This window comes from Microcaecilia unicolor, chromosome 3 (genome assembly GCF_901765095.1).
Source record: "Microcaecilia unicolor chromosome 3, aMicUni1.1, whole genome shotgun sequence".
NCBI lineage: Eukaryota > Metazoa > Chordata > Amphibia > Gymnophiona > Siphonopidae > Microcaecilia > Microcaecilia unicolor.
In genome coordinates, this window is record NC_044033.1 from 187,401,167 (window position 1) to 187,422,776 (window position 21,610).

Sequence of the window (21,610 nt, forward strand, 5' to 3'; positions counted from 1 at the left end):
CCCAACCGCAAATACCGGATTACAATTTACGGATGGCTGTGGCCTATGAGGGTGGTGATCGGGGAAGTTACAAACACTGATCCTTAAACAATGAAGCCTGGCAGCGAAATGCCCACTCATCTATATGAATGGAGCTGGGTTTTTTTTTTTTTTTTTAAGAACACGGCCACTAATAAACCCTCCCTAGGAAAAGATCATTCATTCAGTGTTTGAGTTCTCCCCAGCATTGCCACAAGCTGTCCTGTAGTTTTCTTCAGACCCCGTTTTAACTTGTGTGCAAGGGAAGCAGCAACCAGCTTGATCAGATGCACAGCACAGAACCAGAGAGATGTACTCTTTGCTTGTCATATGGTTTACAAAGGCCATTATGTTAGGTTCACAGACCACAGGCTCAGGCAACACCAGTCCTAAATACTGCTGCCATCCCTCCCTACGCTCTTGGATCTTGGGCAGGATGTCCTGGGTCTTACACAGTTTTGTGGGATAGTCCAGTCAGCACCGGTCCTTAGAAAGGTGGCTGGCCCATATTAGTGATCAAAGGACTACAAAACCTGAGCACAAAAGTGATTAGGACCACAATTCCTCCTGTGAAGATTCCTATCTGATACTGAACGAGACATGTCTAGTCTCATCAGTAAGTTATATTGTACACTCAGGCTCTGAGCTCTCTAGCCAGCTGTATTTGGACACAGTGTGCATAAGGAAAGGAAGAAAATTGCATGTGCTTTCTACATAGACCTCATCCATGCAGGATAAATTTCAGAAAAGCAGTGCTTTGCTCCTCATTGTTGCTTCACATTTGGCTAATTAGCTTTTGAGTAAAGCAGTCCCTAGCCAGGCTATTTTAGGCTTGTTGATCACATGCAGCAGTAAAGCCTCAGCAATGCAACATAAGATAGTATTCTGCTCCGGTAAATAACCAAACTTGTAATTTACACCTATTGGCAGAAGGACAAACCATCCCCTGAGAGCCCTGTCACCTCACATCAGTGAAGGCCCTGAGGCACAATGACACCTTGTTTTTCTGAATATAAACTTGTAGTTTGAACTGAAAGACTGCTTGTTACTAGCACTTCAAAAAACTAACCCCTGGAAGTTAAACCACCTGGAATAAGCCATTTCTAAAACACACAGTACCCCATGCAGCCAAAGACTCAGGGAGACCAGTTTTGCTGGGATTGTCACCTTTCACGTAGGAGACCCTGTGCTTTAGTTTAAGCTCTGCAGAAACACACATGCACACAGCCATATACCATCCATGACACTATCTGGGACAAGAAGAGAACAACTATTATCAACAAAGCCCAGCTCTATGAACCAAGGCATAGCAATTTATTTATAAGAATCTTTTTATTCAAAAAGAGAATAACTGTAAACCCATCAGATCAGTCAATATGCCACATCTGCTGTACATCCTCCTTGCACACATACTATATTTAACGCACTGCAAGAAAAGGTGAACTCCAAAGCATCTACTGAAAATTTCTGCAAACATACAACGCCATTAAAAAATTACAGTTAATCCTTCCTGATAATCATCACTCCCGAGTCTTGCCAGACCAGCCCCAGAGGAAAACTGCCTGGTGCTTTTCATTGGCCACCAATTCTCCATGGACTATATACCGCCTTTAGAGGAAACAATTGCTCTCCTACTATTATTAATATGTCACAATAATCTAAGCTTAGCCATGTTAGATCTCTACAGTCCAGGACTTTCTGGACATCACAGCATTCTCATCAGGAAGCTTGACTGGTGTGACAGGACTCGAGGAATAATAATTATCAGGGAGGGCATAATTACACATTACTCTTTGTCCCTACCAGATCAGTCCAAACCAGTGGAATGTATTAAAGGTCATATGAACATAAGAATAGCTACTTTGGATCAGACCAATGGTCCCATCTAGTCCAGTATCCTGCTTCAAACAGTGGCCAATCCAGGTCACAAGTACCTGGCTGAAACCCAAACAGTAGCAATATTCCATGCTACCAATCTCAGGGCAAGCACTGGCTTCCCCAATGTCCATCTCAATAACAGACTATTGGTTTTTCCTACAGGAACTTGTCCAACTCTTTTTTAAAACCCAGATATGCTAACCATCATTACCACATCCTCCAGCAATGAGTTCCAGAGCTTACCTATTCGTCAAGTGAAATATTTTTCCTCATATTTGTTTTAAAAGTATTTCCAAGTAACTCACTGAGTGTTCCCTACTTATTTCTATTTGTTCTACACTACTCAGGATTTTATAGACCTAAATCATATCCTCCCTCAGCTGTCTCGTTTCCAAGCTGAAGAGCACTAACCTCTTTAGCCTTTCCTGATATGGAAGGAGTCCCAACCCTTTTATCGTTTTGGTCGCTCATTTGAACCTTTTCTAATTCTGCTATATCGTTTCTGAGATACGGCGACCAGAACTGAATACAATACTCAAGGTGAGGTCACACCATGGTGCGATACAGAGGCATTATAATATTTTTGGTCTTATTTTGTATCTCTTTCCCAATAATTTCTAGCATCTTGTTTGCTTTTTTGGCCGCTGACACACAGGGCAGAAGATGTTGGCATTTTGTCTACAATGACACCTAGAACCTTTTCTTGGGTACTGACCCCTAAGGTGGGACCGAGCATCAGGTAACTATGTTTTGGATTATTCTTCCCAATGCGCATCACTTTGCATTTGTCCACATTAAATTTAATCCGCCATTCTGATGCCCAGTCTTCCAGCTTCCTAAGGTCTTCTTGAAATTATTCACAGTCTGCATGTGTGTTAAACAACCTTGAATAGTTTTGTGTCCTCTGCAAATTTAATCACCCTACTCATCGTTCCAATTTCCAGATCATTTACAAATGTTAAATAGCAGCAATCCCACAACATATCCCTGCAGCACAACTATTCGCCCTCCTCCATTGAGAAAAATTGGTCATTGGGCCAGCATTACCGAAGGTCAGCAAGTGATAAACAGACTGAGTATAGAGGATGGTAGCTCAGATGTCTGAAAAAGTATCATGCAAGAAGTTGCCAATAGGGAAGCCATTGGTTTAGTACAGCACCTGGGATCATGGTTGCAGTCTGGGCTGACAGATTGTGGAGAAGGCTTTGCCTGGTTGTAAAACTGTATAAGGGCAGCTATTGTATTCTCCCACCCATTTTAAAATCATCTAATACCTTAAGATTGGAAGGTATCCAATGTATTGCCTGTTTTGTGTGTGTGTGTGTGTGTGTTTTTGTTTTTTTTTTTAAAGGGCTCCAGGGGTGATCTGGGAAATTATAGACCAGTAAGCTTGACTTCAGTGCCGGGCAAAATAGTAGAAACTATTATAAAGAATAAAATGATGGAACACAGACAAATATGTGGATAAAGTTGATGTATCTAGATTTCCAGAATGCTTTTGACAAAGATCTTCATGAGAGACTCCTGAGAAATTAAGAAGTCATGGGATAGGAGGCAATGTCCTGTGGATTAGGAATTGGTATTGGACAGAAAACAGAGGGTAGGATTAAATGGACATTATCCTAGCACAAGCCTCCTACAGGTGGAGATTTTAAATAATATCTCTCCTTTCCAAAAAGCACCTACCTAGTTCCTGTCTCCTCACAGCGTTGTCTCCCTGTGTGGTCTTCAGCTAAACGAAATGTTCTTCTACCTGTAGTCCTATGCTCTTCCTCAGCCAGGAGCGAGACCAGTTGCTCAATATGGCATGAAAAACATGCTAGGATGAAGCTGAGAACAGTCTCCAAATGTCTCTTCCTTCGAGATTTCCTACATTGTTATTTACTAGATCGGATGCACCAAACCAGAAGTCTATCTGCTGAAGTCAGAGAATACTGACCTATTTCTTGGCTGCCTGAAACTATGCCAAGCAGTTTGTCACTTTCTTCACCTGCTGGCAGGAGAGAACAAATCACTGGTTTGGTTTGTTAATGACAAAAAACAAAAACAAAAAGGTCTTGTCCATAAATCTGCATCATGCAATCACACGTGAACACCAGCATGGAAGACCCAAGATGGCACTTAAGTCAGTTCATTGGCTCCCTATCCATTTCTTATTAACTTACAAGTGCATTCACTCTGCAGCTCTTCAGTACCTCGCCACTCTTATCTCTCCCCACACTCCTCCCCGGGAACTCCGTTCATCCGATAAATCTCTCTTATCTGTACCCTGCCAACTCAGACTCCTTTCCTTTTATCTTGCTGCATCATACACCTGGAATAGACTTCCTGAATCAGTACGTCAGTGTCCGTCTTCAGATCTAGGCTAAAAGCTCACCTTTTTGAGGCTGCTTTTATCTCCTGACCCCTATTCACTTGTTCAGTACCCATGTCTGTTTTATCATTGCCACCTTAAGTAATTCTCTTATTTGTCCTATCTTTATTAGATTGTAAGCTCTGTCAAGTAGGGACTCTCTCATGTTTCGTGTACAGCGCTGTGTATGTCTAGTAGCACTATAGAAATGATAAGTAATAGCAGTAACAGCAATGGTGATTTGGAGATTTGCAGTTGAAAATTTTCTACTAACGTTTTCTTTATCGGGAAGTAAATAGGTAAATCTGAAGCTTCCCCTCCAAGTCTTTGGTGCAACCTCCACTCTCCAGTAAGAGCTTTTCTTGCTCTCCTTTCTCTTCCTTGGACACGTGTGTTGTCCAAGAGGTCAGAGAAGCACCCTCCCAGCTAGACACTAAGCTTCACTAAGAATCTTGAAGTTCCAAGGACTAAACTGTGCCTTCTGCATGTGCCCAGTGGAAGCTTTGACCCATTAATGCTAATACCACATAAGTGGAGGAAGCAACAGTTGTAAAGGAACTAGAAAACATGACTATTTCAGGAAGAGCACAGAAATAAGGGATGGTAGTGGCAATAGTGTGAACTGCAAGGCCAGAGTGCAATGGAAAAAAATTTGAAGTCAGGGAGTCAATGGAAAACAAAGTAAACATCTAGAACACCAATACTTCTGCTGGTCCTGTTTCAATCAGGACCCTTGAAGTTCCCATCATTAAGCTCTCTGTCACACTGGACAAAGTCTAGACAGTTCAAATTTCCCTAACGAAATCTATTAGAACATAAGACTATAAGAACTGCCATACTGGGTTTGACCAAAAGGTCTATCAAGCTTAGTATCCTAATTCTTTTTTATTTTTTTTAATAATTTTATTTTTGCAATGAAAATGCAATACAATAGCCAAACAATAAGCAAATGATTAATATCAAAAAGCTTTAGTACATGCATTCCAGAGTTTTACCCTAAACTTAAAACCATCCCCCCTTTCCTGCCCATCCCCTGTTCTAATTATGCTATGCAACAAAATCAATGGAGTAGGCAGTATACCACAGAGACAGTATTAATAATGATCTTAGGGGACATGACGAGACGACCTCCAAGTTTTATAAATATCCCATACTTTACAATGTGGGATAATGCACCCATTCTTCTGTGCAGTCAGTTTGGACATCAAATAATAATAATCTACTTTCTGAAAAACTTTCTCTAAAGGTGGTTCCGCTGATTGTTTCCATAATTGAGCCAGAATTGTTCTGGCTGCAGTAAAAACGTACATCAAAAAAGAATGTATCTCTTTGGGGATCCCTGGGGTTCTATAATTCAGTAGACAGCAGTCTGCCTGAGTGGGGCAGAGGATGGGTAAGAAAGTATTAATCTCCTGAATCAACGTCTGCACCACTGGACATGACCACCATATATGAAAAAATGCCCCTTGTTCCCTGCATTTGCATCATCACTGAGGGGACCCTGTGTTATATATTCAAGCCACTTTTATAGGGGTAAAGTACCATTTATAAAACATCTTGTACTCATTTTCTACCAGTGGGGTAGCAACTGATATCTTGAATAGAGTTTTGAAAATCTTAGTCCACTGGAGTGTAAATATCTTCCTATTTTGCAATATATCTCTAGACAGGGACCTCATCTTTTAATAATGCTCAATACAGTTTCATTATACCCCCCCCCCCCCCCCCACCTGTACCAGAAATCACAGCTAGCTCCAAAAAGGTATCAGCCAAAGCTAGTTCCTCTTTTGCTCTGCGTAGTATAAAGTCTCTGAGCTGTAAATAGTAAAAATGGTCCCCAGTGAGTAACCCAAATTCCTCCTGAAGTTCAGAGAATGACAGAAGGTCGCGCTCCACCCATATCTGCCCCAGTGTTCGTAGGCTTTGTTTACCCCAATGTGTATATGCTGTATCAAGGAGCCCCAGGGTGAATTTACCAGCATACCATATGGGGTGGTTAAATGATATTGTCTCTGTGCAAAACTTTTTTCGTATTGTCACCCACAAGGATAAAGGTGCTCTCAAGATAGGTCTTGTGGTGGCCAATATCTTTTTCAAGTGTGAAATGGGAAGCCAAGGCAAAGCCCATAGTGGGTCTAAACCACAGGTCTGTGTGTCCATTCTGGTCCACGGATTGTCAATATCTTTCTGCCAATGGGCCACAACCTGTAGTAAAGCTGCCGGATAGTATAACTCAAATTTCGGCACCTCCATACCCCTATCTGCTTTCAAGTGATACAAAATCTGGCGTCCCACTCAAGGGGTTTGCATTTCCAAATATAGGCAAAGGCTTTACACCTGAGCGCTTCAAAAAACAAGTGGGGGATTTGCAATGGAATAGCTTGAAACAGGTACAGCAGCTTCAGGAGGATTGTCCTCTTAAGAGTCAAAATTCGCCCCAACCAAGATATCTGTAGACTCTCCAACCTATCAAGATCTATGAACAACTCTCTCAGCTTATGAGGAAAATTCTCCTCATAGATCCCTCCGATCGTATTGGTCAATTATACACCCAGATACTGAATACATTTGGATGCCCATTGAAAAGGAAAGGCACAATGCAAAGGTAGAGTATCTTTGGGGCACATCGTCAGATTCAATACTTGTGACTTCTGCAAATTTATCTTAAATCCCGAGACTTGGCCATAAGTGTCCAAAATATTGATCGTTGCCCTCAGGGAAGTTTGAGGGTTGGTTAACGTATGAAATATATCATCTGCAAACAGCATTAGTTTATGGGACAACCCTCCCACATGGATTCCAGTTATTATTTATGACATTTATATCCTACATTATCCCAAACAAGTTTGAGTTCAAAGTGGCTTACAATAAACAGTACTGGATACACAACAAAGAATAATGCATAAGAAAGTAATTTGTTGTAAGAATCCAATTTTATAATACAGTATCATAAACATACTGGGATAGCTATGGATATTTAACATTTAGAAAATCTATGATAAGATAGTATAACTTAAGTTATACCCGAAGATGTAAGAATCATAGCTGCCAAAGGTTCAATCGATAAAGCAAATGATAAAGGGGAGAGCGCACACCCCTGGCGAGTTCCCCTCCGTAATTCAAAAGCAGCAGTGCAGGAGCCATGAAGCTTGAGCATAGCCAAGGGATACTTATATACTCTGCCTGAATGCACTGAAGAGAAGGCTCCGACAAACCTATCTTCTGCAGTATAGCCATCAGGAATGGCCAGGAAACCCTATCAAAGGCCTTCCCTGTATCCAATGATACCAGGATAGCTGGAGCCCCATCCTTCTCCATAGCTGCAATCAGCCTTAAAGCCCACTGGGTATTATCCACTGTTTGTCTGTCCTGGACAAATCCCGCCTGGTCATCATGTATAAGACGAGACAGAACCTTTTGTAATCTATTAGCCAGTATTTTAGTCAAAATCTTGTAATCAGTACCCAAGAGTGAAATGGGCCTATATGAGAAACACAAATGTGTGGATTTACCCGGCTTCAGTAAGATGGTCACCATGACTAAGCACCACGAATAGGGCAAAACAGTGACTTCTTCGATAGGAGTTATAAACTCTGGTTAGCACCAGGGCCAAGATACCCTTAAATATTTTGTAGAATTTATTGCCAAATTCGTCTGATCCCAATGCTTTGCCCGATGGGAGAGTCTTAATGGCCCAAAGCATCTCCTCCCGAGTGATAGGAATGGACAGTCCCTCTACCTCAGATGGAGTCAATCCTGGGAGAGCTATCCCCACTGTTTTTCTATATCTTCCTGAGAGGGGTCATTCTCCTGAGTGTAAAGTTGCTCATAGTACTTTAAAAAGGCCTGCTGAATAGCTATGTCAGTTGTACATACATTAGAGTGAGCATCTAGAACCATATGGATGTAATTTCATGTTGCCTGCCGCTTTAGTTTGTGTGCTAATAATTTGTTCGCATTATTAAACTCAAAATATTCTTGTTTAGTTTGAATTAATCTATCCTTCATTGTAGCTAGTTCCAGATCATAGAAACCCAGCCTCAATTTATGCAAGGCAATTTTATGAGTAGATGTACCCTTTCCTTGTTTACAAAGGTATTCTAAATCAGATATTTTGTCCCGAAACTGCTGCTCCTTCCTATGGACTTCCTTATAGAGGTGTGCCTGCAAGGATATGAGATGCCCCTTCATTACTACCTTGAGACACTCCCATAACGTCAAGGAAGTTAAATCTGGAGTACCATTAATTTGCAAATACTTTCAAAGGCTTTTTTCTAATTGTTGTAGATGTTCCTGGTTATCCAGCAATCTATCCTTCAAGTGCCAAGGGAGATGAGTCTTATCCCTAGTAAAACCTAAATGTACTGTGAGGGGAGCATGGTCTGACCATGTCCTCAGGTGTATATCTATTGCAGAAACAGATCTTCTAATCAGAGAATCCCCTAACCACATGTCAATCAGATTAGAATAATAGGTATAATCCCTTTTTGCTCCCATGTACCTCCCTCCATATGTAATGAAGGTCCCATTTAGCTACAAATGAAAGGGCCAGGGCATGATCCCTTTTTGCATAATTAAACCTAATGGCTGAATTATCCTTTACGGGTTCAAGGTAATATTAAAATCACCCCCTATCAAAAGCATACCTTCTACATTATTTTCCAGAGTATCTGAAACTTGTTGAAAAAAGAAGCCTTGGTTTTGATTGGGTGCATATAAACTAAGAAAGGTGAATACCAAATCCCGAAGTTCCACAATCAGTATCAAAAAGCGCCCCTCTCTATCCATGATTTTCTTACGCACCCACTAAGGGTGGGGTTCACCCAACGGTATACCCACCCCTGCAATTTTGAGGCGGACGCGATTGGAAGCAAAGTGCGCTACAGCGCACCTTGTTGTTTGCTTAAATAAATATACATATTTAGATAGTAAATTAGTCTCGTGAATAAAGAGTACATCTGTCTGCAGCCGCCTAACCTCCTTAAATAATATATGGTACATTCAGACCCATGCATATCAATTCCAGTTTATGTAACTTGTGGATCATTACCCCTAAACAGCTCAATCCCGGGTCTCCTCCAATGCTTCCATCCACCTCAAAGGAACTGCCCCTCCATCAATTGCAATATAAACCCCCAATTCTTTCCCTTCAATATCCCCCAATCCTACCCTCCTCTCCCCACAAGCTTCTGTCAATGAAGACAGGAAGGCATACCACACTGCGCATGGTCAAAAAGGTAATGCAGGAGGAAGAGGCCACTGATGCACAGCCCTTTATATAAGTAAAGCATATACCTCCCAAAGTCCTATGTTATATAACCTTTCAACTCACACAACCATATCAAGTTTCAACTAGTTAAACTGCCAACATGTCCAACCTCGGGTTCTAGTAATAGTCCCGATATATCCAGGAGATGCAGACTCTCTTCGTGCAGCACAGCCAAGTGTCCGCTACTGATTAACATAAGCTTTTTCCAGACTGTAAGGAGGTTGGAGGGTCTAAGCAGCTCAGGAGGAGGTATGGGGCCAGACTACATTCCCCACAAGGCCCAGAGAGAAGGGATCGGGGTGGTAGGTCCCAAAACCCAGTAGGGCCCCCACGTGGAAGGGAGGGGGAAAAGGACTGGAAAGAGCAGCTGCTATGGCGGGCAAGAACCAGAAGGGGGAGCAGGGATGACAAAGCTCAATACCCTTGGGTTAGAAATCAGTACAAGATTCCTTCCACCTGGGAGGGGGAGGAGGTCTCCAACCAACAGCCTAGCAGAGAGGCAGAGTTAATGGAGTGTTTGGAGGAAGGAGAGGCGGGAGAGACCAACACACCAGGTTTGGAGGAGCCAGTTGACATGGACTGTAATTGTACTTTGGGGCAGAGTTGCAGGGACTGAAGGCAGTGGGTGGTCACAGGAATCAATTAGCTGTGTTGTGGGCGGTGTACTGCCATTCTGCAACCACCCAAGCGGAAAGACTTTTTAAAACTGAAACCCAGGCTGTTGAACTGGGGGAGAACTTGGATTTAAAGGGAAGTTTTTTTCTTGTTGCTTTATTTTGGAAACTGAATGGGACTTTAACCCCTTGAACTGAGATTTTGTGGAGGAGGGGAAATAAACTGTTTGGGAACTAAAAGCTGTGTGTTGTCTGGAAGGACTTTGTTTGTGGACTGCTAAAGGGAGCCTACCACCCCTGAAGGTTTGCTACCGGGATTACAGTTATTACAAGACCAGGCACGATATTTCTCAAGTTCCAGATGCAGCTAGCATCTTCTGCCTCTGGAAACCTGCTGCCATTTGGGGCGAGAACTGCGTGACTTCGGGTCATAGGATAATTTGGCTGAATTAGAAGATGCAGAAGGTGGCACCACGTCAGGAAAAATAGCGCCAGCCTCATCCAGCGATTTTATAATATGGCGTTTCCCCTGTAAATAGGCCAATGCAAAGGGATATATATTGCCAACTGTATTTCAACTCCTTTTCAATGAGGTATGTGGCTAGAGACTTAAGTTCTCCTCTGCGGTGTAGGGTTAATTCTGCCAAATATTGATACAGTTCCACATTGTATGCATCCCATATGATCGGACTTTTCGCTCTAGCTTTCTGTAGGACTGCTTCCTTAATCTTACAGTTGGTAAAACAGGCTATAATGTCTCTGGGAAGATTGGCCCTTGGGCGATTTATCACACAATGGGCTCTATCCAGTTTAATGTGCTCTGGCATCACCGCTTGACCTTCCTCCAAAAGTAACATGCTAGCAATCTTCTGTACCACCAGTTCACAATTATAGTTCACCGTTTCAAGGACCCCACAAAACCGAATATTAGAGCAACGGCTCCGATTTTCCACATCTTCCACTTTATGATCCAAGCGCTGCTTGGCAAAGGAGGCTTCTAGGCCTTTGAGGGATTCATGATGCTCCTCAATAAGCATCTCCGAATCCTCTACTTGGTGGCCTAATTCCCTTATCGCCCCTCAGCAGTCCGCTGTTAGCGTTGAAAGCTCATCTCTTACTGCTTTGATATCTTGTTTTATCTCTTGTAGCAATATCCGAAGCTCCTGCAGTGGTTCTCTCTCGTCTGCTGGTTTTTCAACCAATTCCTGTTCCAAGCACTGCGTAATTTGGAGGAGCGGCACCATCTTTGTTACCACTGCTGTGGATTATAGGCAAAATCCTTAAGATTTGTTCGCTGAGGGAGCGACATTCCAGCATCTTTCAAAGTAGTAGAGCGAGACTACTACTACTATTTAACATTTCTAAAGTGCTACTAGGGTTACGCAGCGCTGTACAATTCAACATAGAAGGACAGTCCCTGCTCAAAGAGCTTACAATCTAAAGGACAAATGTACAGTTAGTCAAGTAGGAGTCATCAAATTGGGGCAGTCTAGATTTCCTGAAAGGTATAGAGGTTAGGTGCCGAAAGCAACATTGGTGGGCTTTGAGTAAGGATTTGAAGATGGGTAGGGAGGGGGCTTGGCGTAGGGGCTCAGGAAGTTTATTCCAAGCATAGGGTGAGGCGAGGCAGAATGGGCGGAGCCTGGAGTTGGCGGTGGTGGAGAAGGGTACTCAGAGGAGGGATTTGTCCTGTGAGCGGAGGTTTCATGCGGGAACGTAAGGGGAGATGAGGGTAGAGAGGTAATGAGGGGCTGCATACTGAGTGCATTTGTAGGTAAGAAGGAGAAGCTTGAACTGAATGCGGTATCTGATCGGAAGCCAGTGAAGTGACCTAAGGAGAGGGGTGATATGAGTATATCGGTTCTGCTGGAATATAAGACGTGCAGCCTTATATATAGTAGAGCGAGACCCTAATGGTTGTGCATGGTTGGAATGTAGATTACTCTTACTGCATGAAATATTGGTAGAAGAAAATTAGGGCTGGAGAAGCTCTGAGTTCAGGCTTCCATCTTAGGCAATGATGTCACTCCCCCCCCCCCCCCCCTTTAGTATCCTATTTCCAACAGTGACCAACCCAGACCACAAGTCCCTGGCAGAATCCCAAAACATAGGTAAGTAGCAGGGAAACTATCTCCAGGGATAAGCAGTAGTTTTACCAGGTGTACTAAAACATAGTTTATGGACTTCTTCAGAAATTTGTCCAAACCTTTTTTTCCAAATCCATCTACACTAACTGATTTTATTGCATTATCCAGCAATAAGTCCCTGCATTTTGAATGAAACAAATATTTTCTATTATTTGTTTTAAATGTACTACTTTATAACTTCATGGTGTGTCCCCTAGTCTTTGTACTGTTTGAATGAACAAACAATTAATTTGTATTTACCCGTTCCACTCCACTTGGGATTTTATAGACCTCTTATATCTCCCCTCAGCCATCTTCTCAAAGCTAAAGCAAAGCAACATCTTGCCTCATATGAAAGGAATTACATTTCCTTTATCATCTTGGCCACTTCTCTGTATCTTTGCTAATGCCACTATATCTTTTATGAGATATGGCTACCTGAACTGCACATAAGTACTCAAGGTGTGACCATATCGTGGAGCAATACAGAGGCATTATTTTATCTATTTTAACCCACCTGTTACCTATGATATTCTTTGTTTTATTATCTCTTCATTTCCTAATAATTCCTAACACTCTGCTTTTTTGGACACTGTTGCACTCTGAGCAAATTTCAATGTATTGTCCACAATGACTCTTAAATTAATTTCCTCAGTGATGACGCCTAATATGCAACCTAGTATTATGTAGCTACAATTAGAATTATTCGTCTCTATGTGCATCATTTTGCATTATGCTCAGTCTTCCAGTTTTGCAAGATTCTCCTAAATTTCTCACAATACACATGCGATTTAACAACTTGAATAATTGTGTCATCTGCAAATTTGATCACTTCACTCGTTCCCATTTCTAGATCGTTTATTAAAATATTAAAAAGCACTGGTTGTCACACAGATTCCTGTGGTACTTCACTATTCATCATTGTCCAATAAGAAATTAGCCATTTAGCCTTACTGCTTGCTTTCTAACTAGTTCCCCAGTCGACAACAGGACATTGCCTCCTATCCCATGGCTTTTTTATTTCTTCAGGAGTCTCATGAAGGACTTTGTCAAACACTTTCTAAAAAGTTCAGTTTTTGCCTCTACAGAAAGCTTCTTTTCAAATTTCTTTGTCTGCCTAATCAATGCTTTCTATATTTAACTTGCGGGTACTTATGCTGTTTCCACTTTCCTTCATTTGAATCCTTCTTCCATTTTTTGAAAGATGTTCGTTTAGCTGTAATAGCCTCTTTTGTCTTAGCTGGCACACATGAATACATGGTATACATCCGACTATGACTTCCAAAATGGCACTCAAACATCCATGTCCAATATAAACTTTTAACCTTTGCAGCTCCTCCTTGTAGTTTTTTTTTAACCATGTTCCTTATTTTATTACAATTGCCCTTTTGAAAGTTAAATGTTAACTCAGTTGATTTCCTTAGTGCTCTCATGCCAGTTAACTTAAATTTGATTATGCTATGATCATTATAGCCAAGAGGCCCTATCAGTTACATTCTTTTTGACCACAAGAAATCTAGAGGTACTGGATGTGGAACTTCAGGCATTTGAACTACATAGACTAGAGGTTGTTAGTTATACACAGTGGGTTTATTAGAAACAATTTATTTTGTTGGTAATAAATTGGCCGTCTTCAAATCTAAGCTAAAAGCCCACATTTTTGATGCTGCTTTTAACTCCTAACCTTTATTCACTTGTTCAGAACCGTTATTTTATCATCCTCACCTTAATATCCCTTATCTCTTGTTTGCCCTGTTTGTCTGTCCTAATTAGATTGTAAGCTCTGTCGAGCAGGGACTGTCTCTTCATGTTCAAGTGTACAGCGCTGCGTACGTCTAGTAGCGCTATAGAAATGATAAGTAGTAGTAGTAGTAGTGAGAAATTAGACCTTACCTGCTAATTTGCTTTCCTTTAATCCCTCCGGACCGGCCCAGGCTGGAAGGCGTGCACAACCCATCAGTCCAATCCTGGGCCGGTCCGGAGGGATGCTAAGGAATTTAAGTTTGTGTTTTTCCTTTATGCTCACTCCTCAGGATTCTATCCTGGCTCTCTCCTCAATGCAAAGGCTACAACCACAACCCCAGTTTCCTGTGCACATTTTTCAATGCTCAATGTCAACAGTTAGCCAATGTACTTTATATAAAAGTTGTTTTCTGACATTTCTTGTGTCTGGTTTAGTTATGTTTGTTTGGAGGGGGTATGGGAACTTAAGAAAAAGAGATCTAGAAGATGAGGAGGGAATAGGTTATAAGATGAAGATGGAGGAAGAGTATAGTAGGACAGCAAAAGGGAAATTGGGAAGCAAGGGGAAATGCTGGCTCAAGGACCTTGGAAAGATGAGATCCAGGATCAAGAAAGGGCAAATGAAACTGAATACTGAACGTACAAAGTGATGCATATAAGGAAAAATAATCCCTCCTATAGGTACAAGATGCTGGATTCCATTAAGAGACATTACCCAGGAAACGAAAATAACCATATAAAAGCAACATATAACAAGGCATAAAATAAAAACAGTATGCAAAGCAATTCAAATAAGAGCACATATTTCTAACCCAACATCTTTTAAAAGAAATAGGCTTTTAAATGTTTATGAAAAGTCATTACTTTTAAAAGACTTTGTTCATGCAGATGTAGAGAGTTCCATAAGCACTGATCTGCCACAGAGAACATCTTGGAGCCATTGTGGATAATACATGGACATTCTCAGCTTACTGTGCAGTTGCATCCCAAAACCAAACAGATCATCAGGAAATATTCAGAAAGAAATTAAAAATAAAATGGAGATTACAGTAAATGCCTCTGTATATAGATCTATGGTGTGATTTCATTTTGAGCAGTGTATGCAGCTCTGGTCACACTATGAACTAAAAAGAAGGGAGACCAAAATTATACAGGGGTGGAATGGCATGGCTCTCCTATGAAGAAAGGCTAAACAGATTATGGCTCTTCAGCTTGGAGAAGAGATGGCTGAGAGTAAGATACAAAATCTTAAGAGGATTGGAATACGTGAATAGGGAACGATTATTTTCTCTTTCAAGTAGTATAAAGCCTAGGTGCTTTCTATGAAACTAACAGATGGCACATTCAGAACATTTTGGAGAAATTATTTTCATTCAGGGTTTGGAATCTGTTGCCAGAAGTGTTCAGAGTAGTTAGCGTACCTAGGTTTAAAAGAGTTTAGACAAATTCCTGCAAGAAAGTCCATAAACAATTGCTAGCAATGTAATCTTAGAAAAAGTCAAAGGTCATCTCAGGATGTCAGCAGAAACTGTCTGGGATCCTGCCATGCGCTTGGGACCTAATTTACCACAGCTGGAAATAGGATGCTGGGCTCAACAGAACTATGGGACTGACCCAGTATGGCAAATATTTACTTTTATTTAAAAAACATGTATAGCCCGCATTGTCCTTATATCTAAGCGGATTACACAGTTGCCTACCTATTAAAGTTAAGAGACACTCTTAATCTCCTTCTCTCACTCCTCTGAAGTTCTTCCCAACCCCTCCCTCACTCTCTGCACCCACTCCGATCCCCTCGTTTGCTCCATAATCTTCTCACTCTCTTCCTGCCACCCTGTCCAATCCACACACTCTGTTCCCTTTGCACCTCCTCTAATCTCTTCATTCTCCCCACAACTCAGACATGCTTGGTTACTTTTTCCCTTTACACTCCTCCACCCTATGATGCCCTCACTAACTCTACCCAGCCACCTCCTACAATCTCTTCTCCCTGCACCATCAATACCACTGAATTCTTCCAGTTGCTTTCTCTGCCCCCCCCCCCAAAAAAAAATAAACATAATCATCAATATACCCTCTTCTTGAATGCAATCGCTAATCTCAGATGAGTCAAGGTTCAGAGGACAGCAGCAGAGGTGCATCATCTTAAGCCACGTCCTCCTCCTGGGCTGCCTAGAGCTATAGAGCTGTGCTTTGAACCACATGGTAAAAGAGCAACACACACTGTCCCAGAGTAGCAGGATGTGGCACAAGATTAGCGATTGCATTCAAGAGAGAGTATATTGATGATTATGTTGATTTTTTTTTTTTGGGGGGGGGCAGAGAAAGCAACTGGAAGAATTCAGTGGTATTGCTGGTGCAGGGAGAAGAGATTGTAGGAGGTGGCTGGGTAGTTAGTGAGGGCATCATAGGGTGGAGGAGCATTGCTCCTGTTATCATCCAAACTGGCACAGAAGGGGGATCATGGGGGAGGAGGGTAGGACAAAGAACAGTGGAGAAGATGCCTACCTTTATTGCCATTGCCACTGTAATCACTGAAGTTCTGACCTAGACTCCAGTCCCCTATGGAGACCTGACAATTCCACAGCAACAAACTGTGATAGCCCTGGGAACCTGGGCTATATTAGGCCACACGTTAGAATTCTTCTGTCAGGGGGAGTTAATTGCTGTGACATACCTTGTCACACAAGAAATGATGTATTCTTGATATTTAAAAATTGAAATGCATAAGAAAATTTAATAAATTAGTTTAGCACTCACTATATCAGAATATACACGGTGCATCTGTGAAACAAAAATCCACCACTACCAGGATCCAGAATACCTTTAGTGAGGTGCAACACATTAATCATTTACATTTCTTTTGCTGGTAGCAATGTATTTATCTGTGCTGTGTTATAGAAGCCAGTGAAGAACAAAACAGAGTTCTGCTTTTTGACTGGAATCTGAAGAATGATCCGCCATGTATGATATAAAAAAAGAAGATCAAGACTGAATGAGCTAGCATGACCTGAGGTAGGGAATGGGTGGGGGTATGAGGCTAGAGGCTCATGGGATCACTGTCTGCTGCATCACTCAGAGTAATACAGTCATATATAGGAAAGATTTCAAATACCCCTTTTGCACTAAATCAGAAGGGACAGGACAGGGTGCACAACTTCTCCTTTTCAGTGCTGGAAAAAAGGCAGCCCCCCCCCCCCCCCCCCCCATATTTTTATGCTTGAACTAATCTCTAACCACTGAGGGCACGATTGAAATCTGACTGAAAAGAATTCATTCCACTCATTAAAGAAACAGTTATTTGCTCTGATTTCTTACAGATTCATCTAAACACTTTTACAGGCTTTCCATGCTGAAACAAAAGGAAATCTTGTTCCATCAGTTAATTGTGCTATACAATAATAAGCCACCTAGATATTAAAATTTAGGCTTAATTAACCATTCACAGTTAAGTCTAATCTGCACCATTATTTCTTGGATGAAGATATTATGCAGAAGTCTGATAGCATTGAATATTCTAAGCAGCCTAGCATACTTCTTTTTGTTCACTTTAATGCAGCCACTAGTAGGACAGAACAGTAAGGACTTGGACTGGCTTCCACCCTCAAGTTCTTCTACAGAACATGGATTAAGTTTCACTTGGCAGAAGAAGGCCCCACTCAGCACATTATAGCCAAAAGGCCCTGTCAGTTTTTTATAGCTTTTTTTCCGCTAATTTGTTTGTTCGTTCTGTCCATTTCTAATTGTTTTTATCTCCCTTCTAGTCTCTTCTTTGTGCCAGTAGCAGCGGTAGAAGCTACTCCTAGGTCACAGAGAACAGACTCTTCCCAAGCCAGAAGCATGTGCCAATTTTTAGGCACCAAGGCGATCTGAGAATTTTCTACTCATCCCCTGAACGCATGATTTTTAGTGCCTTTTTGCCAGGACTGGGAGTGCTATAGCAGTAATTCAATCTGGACATTTGGGAACATGACAACTTCTGTGAAATATAGCCAGTGTAGTCTACACTTGGTGGGTAAGGGGAGTTAGAACACAGACCTGGCAACTACCCTATTGAAAAGAAATTGAAAAGAGCTATAAAATGTATATTATTTGTGATTTTCACTTCTTTTGTTTGAAGTTTATAAATGTCGTCCCCCCCCTGTCCGATTTTTAACACAAAATGCCCCTTGTGCTTTCTTTCACCTTGGGGTATTCAGCTGCAGGTGTCAGGCACTTATCTAGCAATACAGCCTGCTGCCATAGGGACAATCACGGTGATGCAATCCAGTGTCTAAAACTAAACTGCTTCCGAAAGTAAGATCCTACTGAAAACCAGTTTTGTGCCTTCCACGTACACAACCCCCCCCCCCCCCCCCCCTTTGAAGATTTTCGTTGACTGAGCTCTTAAAAGGAAGCCATCCTGCCCAGCATCTCTCCCATGTTGCTCTAATCAGGAAAAGATCCTCAAAGCACAACTGCTCAATTTTAAAATCATCTGTCAATAGTAAAGCACCATGTCCTAAAGTATTTCATGTGCCCAGTGGGCAATTTAACAACTCCACATCTGCCCTGACCCTCACAATCCTAAATTAAAGCCTCCTCCCACCACTTGCTTCATATCAGTTCAGTATGGCAAACACTGTCCAAAATGAAACCAGTACAAAGCAGCTTGATTAAACCAAGAAAATGTAAAGTATATTTCTGTTATTTTTTTGTTAGAATGGAGGACTATGTTACTGCATTATGAAGCAGATTGCTGAATAATGCAGTTTATTCCCCTTCAGAAAACATCATCTTCCCTTCCTCAAGCCCACAAAAAGTCCCAGCTTCTCAAAAGATCTTATTTATCTACTTAAATAAGTCAAGATTTCCTCTGAACTTAGTAAATGACAAAGTGCACACAGCAATGGGATTCAGATACTGGACTCTGTACTTAAGAGGACTTACCTCATAAAGGGAATAAATAGTACATAGGCTGTGACAGACTGCTGCCACTCTCCAAACACTCAGTGTTCTCCCCACCTCTCAACTGCTTCCTCTAGTCACAGAAGACTACTGATTACTTTAAAAAAAAAAAAAAAAAAAAACTTAAATATGCACCACAAGCAGTGAGATCAATAGCAGATGTCCTATTTGCATGTGGACTAGGATTGGGGCTTATTTGAATTTCCATGTCAGGATCTAGTATTTTGGTAACCTGTTCAATCACTGACTGTAAACAAATGTTGCCCTCTTCTTTGCCATGCAGTTCCTGTAATCAACCACTATCTTTTTTTTTTTTTTTAAATGGCTATCAGAAATTCCCTTCACAGGTTTGAAAATATCCGAATGAGTTTAAAATAGTCGAGATCTGTTCATTTAAACTGGCTAATCTATAAATGAATGAACTACAGTCAATTAAAATGCAATAGAAATCTGAAGGTATAGTGACTTACATTAAGACAGATGTTCCCTGAACACTGCAAATTATGTCTAAAATATCACAACTTAGCTTTTAAATCTTTAAAACCTTTGATTAAAATATTTAAATACATGTTGGGTATACAATGCTAATTTTTTGTCTGTTAACCTGGGAAATGCAAACAAGGACTCCAATAATGATCTCCCGAGTCTGAACATCAGAAGCTGACAGGAGAAGCTCAGAAGAAACGAAAGAAAAGCGTAGCATCCCGCTAACATATCTCAAAAGCCTGACCTGTATCAACCTCTGATATTCCAGTACTTAGATCCACACACATGCTCTGCCAATGCACTTCGATCCTGCCACCGAGACGCTCCACACGGGCTCTATCTACCAAATGCACTTCAGTCCTGCCCTGCAGCACCCCACTCTTACACTACACTTTTCGTCCTTGCTTTCAGGTCTCTCTCCTGGAGCGTGTGATCAAACTGATGCTCGCGAGCTATGGGGGCTGGCCGGTTGGTTTCTCGCTTGGTTCTAAATGTATTTCCTCTGATGCTCCCTCATTGTGGAGCAGATTTGTATCTTTCTACTTCTAGGGCTCTGTCTGACTTCATGGGGGGGGGGGGGGGGGGGGGGGTAGTCTATCTCCATAGTTCCTTCCCAAGACAGGGATTTGCTTCTCTTGAGATCGGATACCTAGGTAAAGGCCTTTTGTTCTGGGGGGGGGGGGGGGGGGCTCTGCCTCACTCTGTTTGAATGTCTACTGGAGGGGTGAGGGGTTAGCCTTACCCCTGGCCCAGAGACAGCAGCTTTAGTTGTTCTTTAGCTAGTAGTCCATCATGTCTCTTATTACGGAGTAGGGGTGGGGGGGGGGCATTAGACAGGTCTCCCTCCCTCCCCTCCCCCCATTAAGGGCTCTCTTTCCACCCTCACCTCTCCTGTCCCGTCCCATCCCCCCATGAGGGGGAGGGTCTGGGTGTCGTTCTCTCTCAACCCCTAACCCCTTTCTAGTTTCACTGCGTCACTCCGTCCTCTTCAACCGGTACCTACCGCTGCAGCCCGGTGGGGGGAGGGGACAGCGTGGGCAGCAACTCCGTTCTCTAAGGCGCCGGAGAGACACTGAAGGAGGAGGAGGACTGAGAGACCGGCTGGAGGGGGTGGGGAGAGAGGAGCAGCCTGCGCAACGCGCGTTGCGCGAGCTACGAAGAGGCGGGGACACGCAGACTCCTCACAGCCAATCAACGGACAGAACCGCCTCAAACAACTGCATAATTAAACCGAAGCCAGTGAATGAGAAGCGCGCGGGGCAGGGGCGGTACCAGGGCGGCAGAGGGTGGGAGGCGGGAGGAGAGAGGAGGGGGCGGGGCACCGCGTAGCAAGAGCGGCTCATGGATGCGCACGCGGATGCTACTGGCGTTGCGGAGGGAGGCGAGAGGGAGAGAGATGAAAGCACGACGCAAACATTACCTAAGCGCGGTGGGAGGAGCGTCTCTGTACGCGCTCGGGGAGGTGGGCGTAGCCTCCGGCGATGAAAAGGCGGTGTGTGTGTGTATCTCGGCTCGCGGAGGCCCTCAAGCGGATTATGCTGATCACTAACAATAAATGCATTGCAGCTTGCATCGGGTTCCATTCCTGCTGCTGCATATCGCAGGCGATAGTGGGTTGAGATCGTGGGGAAACCAGGCTATGTTCCCTCTGTAGGTCTGTATGAACTTGGGCAAAGTCACTTAGCTCTCCATTGCCCCAAGTACAATATAATAATACTAGATTGTGAGCCCATTAGAAAGAGTACCAGTAGGGTTGGCAACTTTTTGCCGAAGAAAAATCTGACACCTGCTCCGTTTATGCCCCTCCCTTCTCCTGCCCTCATGCCATGCCCCAAGTCCCTTGCCATACCTACTGTTGTACCCCCTCCCTCCCCTCTACAACTAAGTCCACACTAGGGTTGCCACCTCAAAAGAAAAAAACTGCCACATATACATACCTTCTAATATGATTATTTCACAAACTTTACATAATAGAAACAGAGCTCCAGTCACCAAACTACAGTGGCGTAGCCACAGGTGGGCCTGGATGGGCCAGGGCCCACCCAATTAGGGCTCAGGCCCACCCAACAGTAGCACACATTTAGCGGTAGCGGTAGGGATCCCAAGCTCCACCAGCTGAAGACTTCCACCTAATGGAAATGAAAATGCTAGTCTCCACGATACCAGTACTTGCATA

General features: G+C 42.6%; 1 protein-coding gene across 3 annotated transcripts in view; it reads right to left on the reverse strand.

The window, feature by feature from the left end:
* The window catches only part of SPATS2 (spermatogenesis associated serine rich 2), a 161,201-nt gene extending 140,666 nt beyond the window's left edge, over positions 1 to 20,535 (reverse strand). The window contains exons 1-2 of one of the 3 annotated variants that reach the window (XM_030196805.1): positions 20,438 to 20,535; positions 18,931 to 19,045 (exon numbers count right to left, since the gene is read on the reverse strand). The gene's annotated coding sequence lies outside the window, so the exon portion shown is untranslated. Of the gene's footprint in view, positions 1 to 18,930; positions 19,046 to 19,678; positions 19,989 to 20,437 lie in introns of those variants that run through there. The other 2 variants (XM_030196804.1, XM_030196806.1) reach the window with 2 other exon arrangements.
* Positions 20,536 to 21,610: the final 1,075 nt, after the last annotated feature.